This window comes from Myotis myotis, unplaced genomic scaffold (assembly GCF_014108235.1).
Source record: "Myotis myotis isolate mMyoMyo1 unplaced genomic scaffold, mMyoMyo1.p scaffold_m19_p_2, whole genome shotgun sequence".
Taxonomy (NCBI): Eukaryota; Metazoa; Chordata; class Mammalia; order Chiroptera; family Vespertilionidae; genus Myotis; species Myotis myotis.
Genome location: NW_023416324.1, coordinates 114,940,506 through 114,947,264, shown reverse-complemented (window position 1 = coordinate 114,947,264; position 6,759 = coordinate 114,940,506).

Below are 6,759 nucleotides of genomic sequence, written 5' to 3'. Positions count from 1 at the left end.
ACTGCAGCTCTCGAGTCACATGCGGCTCTTTGGTCCCTTGAGTGTGGCTCTTCCTAAGTCTTATGAGTACCCTAATTAAGTTAATAACAATGTACCTACCTATATAGTTTAAGTTTAAAAAATTTGGCTCTCAAAAAAAATTTCAATCGTTGTACTGTTGATATTTGGCTCTGTTGACTAATGAGTTTGCCGACCACTGCCCTAGATGATGGAACTGCCCTGGCAACCCAACTGGGTCCCTTCCTGCATCAGGGAGCTTTTCTGTAATAAAACTGCTTTCACTCATCTCTTTTGTGAACTCATTCTTTGATTTTGAGAGACAACAAATTCAGACCTGAAGAGAAATTTTGGATATCAACAACTTGGAGAGTATGAACACAAAAGGGATGCTGTAATAAGTCATAAATTCCTCACTGGGCAGGTCACGGTGGGTAGTCACACCCAAGGCACATATTTCTTTAGTGAAAAGTTTAAGCAAACCCTGTCTATTGTTCTTGTGCATCTAGGTGAACACACCTTTGAAATGCCAGAAGTAATACCTTTTGAAGGTGTGATCAACCTCAAATGAGCACATAATCTTAATGAACCTGTAATCCAGTCCCCACCTTGCTTTCTCCCACCCTCATGTAATATTCCTTTCATTTCCTCCTAATTTCAAATGCATAAAAGAAACTGCAAAGCTGTTATTTTTCAGAGAATTTGAGAGCTAGCTCCCCAGCATATGTCATCAGTTTGGCTCAAATAATCTCTTGTAAAAGTTCTCTAAAGATTTCCTTATGTCTGCAGGAGGATTAGACAACTAGAACTGTTACCAGTGGGGAGAGGTCCTCATCCCCACATGTTGCTCGTGGGAATGGATTTCTTCCCATATCCTGAGAAAAATAATTTTCTGAGACTCACCCTGGAGGGGAAGATATTGTAGAAAGCTTTATTTTTGTGGAATCAAATCCCTGGGTTTAAGGTATTATTTCGCTTTGTCCTGCCAAGGAAGAAGTGTAGCAAGGAAAAAGAGCTAAAATCAAAGCCAGTGTCCAGAATTTCTGTTCCATGTCAGGATAGTCCAATTCAGCATTAGGCTAGCTTACTTTGTGTTCCCAGCTACAGTCCATCAGTCCATTACATTTGGGGTCTGCTTGGCCCTGCGCCATATGGGAAAATGTAAGAGAGCCAAGAGCCACATGAGTGTTGTTAATGTAAGAAACATTCAAACCTGTAAAGAATTTTTTTAGTTTATTTGAGCCAAAGTGTTGATAATTGTCAGGAAGGAGAATCTCAGTGTATTGAGATAATGCTCCTAAGAATGGTGATTTTTTTCACCTATTTTTGTAAATTGCCATCAAAGGAGGAGTTGTAAATGGGTTACATGAAATACATTGGTGATAGATTAGGGAAGTGGGAGAAAGCAAAGTGGGAAGCCTCTGGGACTGGATAAAAAGTGAAACGATAGACATACTTCTTTTATATAGATGGGCATAGGATAGTTAACAGTCAACAAGTAACAAGATAACAATAACAATGAGGGAATTTGTGGTCTCTACCTTGGAGCACTGGAGCATAGGTTGTTCCCTGGGGGGTCTAGAAAAAAATGAAGTTATCTTGACACTAGAGGCCCTGTGCATGAAATTAGTGCAAGGGCGGGGGGGGGGGGGGGCCGTGTCCCTCAACCCAGCCTGCACCCTCTCCAATCTGGGACCCCTTATATTTGGGAAATAAAGGATTTAAAAATCAGCAATTTAAACAATCCTAAGAACAATAATTATTCTCAATTCACTTAGTCCCATAACCATTTTTGTTTATACTAATTATTTGCTAGTATTTTTAAAATTAATTCAGTTATTCTTTAGAGTTCGATAAATTTTCATCTAGTTCAAAGATATGACCTGCTTAGAAGCCTGCAATTTAGAGTAAGTCAGCATCTTTTTCATGGATTTTTTTTTCTAAAGATGTAACATACCTACAAATGTGTCAGAGTAAAACAGTCATTGTCTATGAATGACAAAACTTAAGTGGCATGGTTATAGATTTGATTATAATGCAATTGATAAAAAACTTTGCTTCTCTATAAGATATAACATTCTAAGACAATAGTTTCTTGGTAAATAATCATTACTGTAAAATGACAGAGAGAATAACACAGTATATATTTAGATTCAATTTGTATAAAGAATAAATAATGTGTAAGATTTTAATATGTGACACATGGTTTATCAGAACTGTGCATTGAGCATTGGAAATACTAGTAATTCATAAACTCCCAATGTATGGACCACAAACATCCGGAGTATAACTGCCAGATGCCCCCCAAGGGAACCATCACTCTTGGCTTGCCTGGTGTCCCTGACTGGACACCTGCTCCCCCGAGTTTCCTGTTTGAACTTGGCTGAATTCTTGCAAGTTCTTTTCTGGAGCAGGCTGAAATTTCTACAATACTCATTTTAATAAAATATATGTATACAAATAGAATATTAATTTTTATTTGACAAAGCTTCCCATGTAATTTCAAGTATATTAAGTAGTAGACAACCAGTGTGTGGCCAACAAAACATTACTTTGAAAACATTTCTTTTTTAAGAAGAGAGAATAAATCCTTGAGGTATTCCAGGGACCATTTGAATACTCAAAGTCATCTCTTGGTTAAAAAGTCTCTTACATTTAAACTTTGGGAAGATTGTCAAATATACTCAACCAAAAGATTATGTCCTAAACTATTTGTAAATCTAGGTATAAACACATATTTTGTCGTAATAACTCTAAAAAGACATTAATCAAACTTCAATTGGTTTTAATATTAAATATTTTGTCCAGCCCACAGATTCTGCTTAATTTGTATAAGTATTTAATCGTATTTATTATTATTACTGGAGGCCCGGTGCATGTATTCATGCACTAGTGGGGTCCCTCAGCCTGGCCTGCACCCTTTCACAATCCGGGACCCCTATGGGATGTAGGACTGCTGGTTTTGGCCAGATCCCCACAGGCTGGCCTGCGGGGATCAGGCCAAAACGGCAGTCCAACACTGCCTGCCACTCCTGCCTGCCGCTCCCATTCATCCCGGCCCTGCTACTCCTGCTGTGGGCTTACGCCCAGTCAGTCCCAATCAGAAGAGGCTTGCACCACCCCAGTGGGGCTTGCTAGCCATGAGCCCTGCGTCTGATGCCCATTGGTCAACTGAGTGGCGCTCTCACTGTGGGAGTGCACTGACCACCAGGGGGAAGCTCTTGTGTCCTGCATTGAGCACCTACCCCCTGGTGGTCAGTGCATGTCATAGTGACCGGTCGACCAGGCATTTGGTCATTTTGTCGCTTTTATATATATACTAGAAGCCCGTTGCACCAAGATTCATGCAATAGGCCTTCCTTCCCCTGGCTGCCGGCACCGGTTTTCCTCCGGCACCCGGGACCCAGGCCTTTCATCCGGCCGCAGCGGAGAAGCCAAGCCTCTTCAGTCTTCAGTATTCAATCTTCACTCTGGCTGGAGCCTTCAGTCTTCCCTCTGTGCCTGCGTATGCAAATTAACCACCGTCTTTGTTGGGTTAATTTGCATAGTCACTCTGATTGGCTGGTGGGCATAGCAGAGTGACACCAATTCGCATGTTTCTCTTTTATTAGTGTAGACTAGAGGCCCGGAGCACGAAATTTGTGCATGGGGGGGGGGGGAGCCCTCAGCCCGGCCTGCACCCTCTCCAATCTGGAACCCACAGGGATCTGGCCTAAACCGGCAGTCGGGACATCCCTCTCACAATCCTTGACTGCTGGCTCCTAACCGCTCACCTGCCTGCCTGCCTGATTGCCCCTAACTGCTTCTGCCTTCCAGCCTGATCGCCCCCTAACCTCTCCCTTGCTGGCCTGATTGACATCTAACTTCCCCCCCTGCTGGCCTGGTTACGCCCAACTACCTCCCTCTCCCCCCGCCAGCCTGGTTGCCCCACGAAGCCTGCTGTTCAGTCATTACTGTTACTGTGACAGTGTCCCAGAAAATTTGCATATTCCTCTACTAGAGGCCTGGTGCACAAAAATTTGTGCACTCGGGGGGAAGGGGGAGGTCCCTCAGCCCGGCCTGTGCCCTTTTGCAGTCTGGGACCCCTCGGGAGATAACGATCTGCTTGCGTAGGCCTGCTCCCGGGTGGCAGAGGGCAGGCCCAATCCCTAGGTGCAGCCCCTGGTCAGTCTCAGAGCAGGGCCGATTGGGGAGTTGGGGCGCCGCCCCCTGTCATGCACAGAGCAGGGCGGATCGGGAGGTTGCAATGCCACCACCAGTCACTCTCAGGGTAGGACCGATTGGGGGGTTGGGGCACCGCCCCCTGTCACACTCAAGGCAGGGTCGATGGGGAGGTTGCGGCGCCACCCCCTGTCACGCACAGAGCAGGGCCAATCTGGGGGTTGGGGTGCTGCCCCCTGTCATACACAGAGCAGGGCCCATCAGGGGGTTGGGAGCTCCCCCCTGTCACTCACAGAGTAGGGCGGATAGGGGAGTTTGGGCACCGCCCGCTGTCACACACAGAGCAGGGCGGATCAGGGGGTTGGGGTGCCGCCACTCTCACACTCAGGGCAGGGCTGATGGGGAGGTTATGGTTCTACCCTGTCACACACAGAGCAGGGCCCGTGGGGGGGGGGGGGGTTGGGGCGCCGCACCCTGTCACACACAGAGCAGGGCCGATCAGGGGGTTGAGGCACCACACCCTGTCACACACAGAGCCGCAGGGTGATCAGAGGTTGGGGAGCTCCCCCGTATCAGGCACAGAGCAGGGCTGATCAGGAGGTTTGGGCGCCTTCCCCTGTCACGAACAGAGCAGGGCAGATAGGGAGGTTGTGGCCCCACCCCCTGTCACACACAGAGCCGCAGGGCGATCAGGGGGTTTGGGCGCTGCCCCCTGTCACCCTGATCCCGGTGCCGGGAGGCCTCTTGGCTCCACTGATCCCGGTGCTGGGAGGCATATTACCCTTTTACTATATAGGATAGAGGCCTGGTGCATGGGTGGGGCTGGCTGGTTTTCCCTGAAGAGTGTCCTGGATCAGGGTGGGGGTCCCCACTTAGGTGCCTGGCCAGCCTGGGTGAGGGGCTGAGGGCTGTTTGCAGCTGGTCACACACCCTTCAGGGTGGGGGTCCCCACTGGGGTGCCTGGCCAGTCTGGGTGAGGGGCTGAGGGCTGTTTTCAGGCTGGCAGGTGATGGAAGCTCCCAACCGCTCCTTTTTTTCTTTTTCTTTTTTTAATTCTGGGCCAGCTTTAGCTCTGAGGCTCCAGCTTTTAGGCCTCCGCTGCTGAAAGTAGGTATCTGGTTTGTTTCGGTTCGAAACAATGTATAACTCCAGCTCTGACTCCAGCTCTGAGATCCCAGTTTGCTGAAAGCTGGTTTCTGGGGTTGTTTTTTTTTTTAGCTTCTATATTTGTTAAAATGTTTCAAACTGCAGGCTCAGAGGCCAGCAAGGCAGGTGGGGAATGTTGGTTTCCTCCGTCACTGAAGCAAGCAAGCCTCATGTTCGTTTCAAGCTGCCTGGCTGCCATCCGCCATCTTGGCTGACAGTTAATTTGCATATCTCCCTGATTAGCCAATGGGAAGGGTAGCGGTCGTACACCAATTACCATGTTTCTCTTTTATTAGATTAGATTATTAGTATAAACTAGTACTAGGGCCCAGTGCATGAATTTGTGCACCTTAAAAGGTACTGTTGGCTGTGAGGCTGCGGTGGGCACAAAGGCGGGTCTCAGCCCATCTTCCATGCCCCTGCCCGGCTCCTCCCACCACATCCCTGGTCCCCTGTCTGCTGGCAGTCCCGCTCCCTTGCCGCCACTACCACGTGCTGATGGTGCTGGCCCCGCTTGCACCTGCTGACAGCACAGAGCAATTGGGGCCATCGCCAGCAGTAGGTGTGAGTGGGGCTGGTGCCGTCAGCAGGTGTGAGTGGTGGCTGCTGCCCTGATCACCCTTCAGAAGCAGGGGTAGGTGGAGAAGCTCTCAGGGCGATCGGGGCTGGCAGCCACTGCTCTTACCTGCTGATGGCGCTGAGCGATCAGGACCGGCGCCATGCACCAGCACTGATTGTGAGCTGCAGCTCTGTTGCTGGCTGTGGCTGCAAGCAGGGCCAGGGCCAGCAGTGGGTGCAAGCAGTGGCTCCGGCACCAGCAGTGGGTGCAAGTGGGGCTGTCGCCAGCAGTGGGTGCGAGAGGCAGCTGCTGGCCCCAATCTCCCCTCAAAAGCAGGAGGAGGTGGAAAAGCCCTGAGGGGTGATTGGGGCCAGGAGTCTCTGCTTGCACCCGCTGCCAGCGCCTGGCCCTGGCCCCGATCACTCAGTGCTGGCAGCAGGTGTGAGTGGGGCCAGCGTCGGTAGTGGATACAAGCACTGGGAGGAACTGTGGTGCACGGGAGCAAAGAATTTTCAGTAACCTCCAGAGGCTCGCCCCGATGACAGCAACTGGTGCCTCTCCTAGGTCTGGCACCCCTGCTCACCTGCTCTACCATCCTGCCGCAGCAGATGCCTGCCATGTTCCATGCTCTGCCACCTGCTGCTAACGCCGGCCATGTTCCACGCATGCCCCCCTGGTGGTCAATGCATGTCATAGCAACTGGTTGTCCAGTTTTTTGTTTGTCCTACTGTTCAGTCTATTTGCATATTAGGGTTTTATATATATAGACTAGAGGCCCAGTTCATGAAATCGTGCACTTGGGGGGGGGGTCCCACAGCCTGGCCTGTGTCCTCTTATAGTCCAGGACCCCTCCCTCCTTACCGCCCGCCTACTGGCTCCTTACCACTCAGCTCACT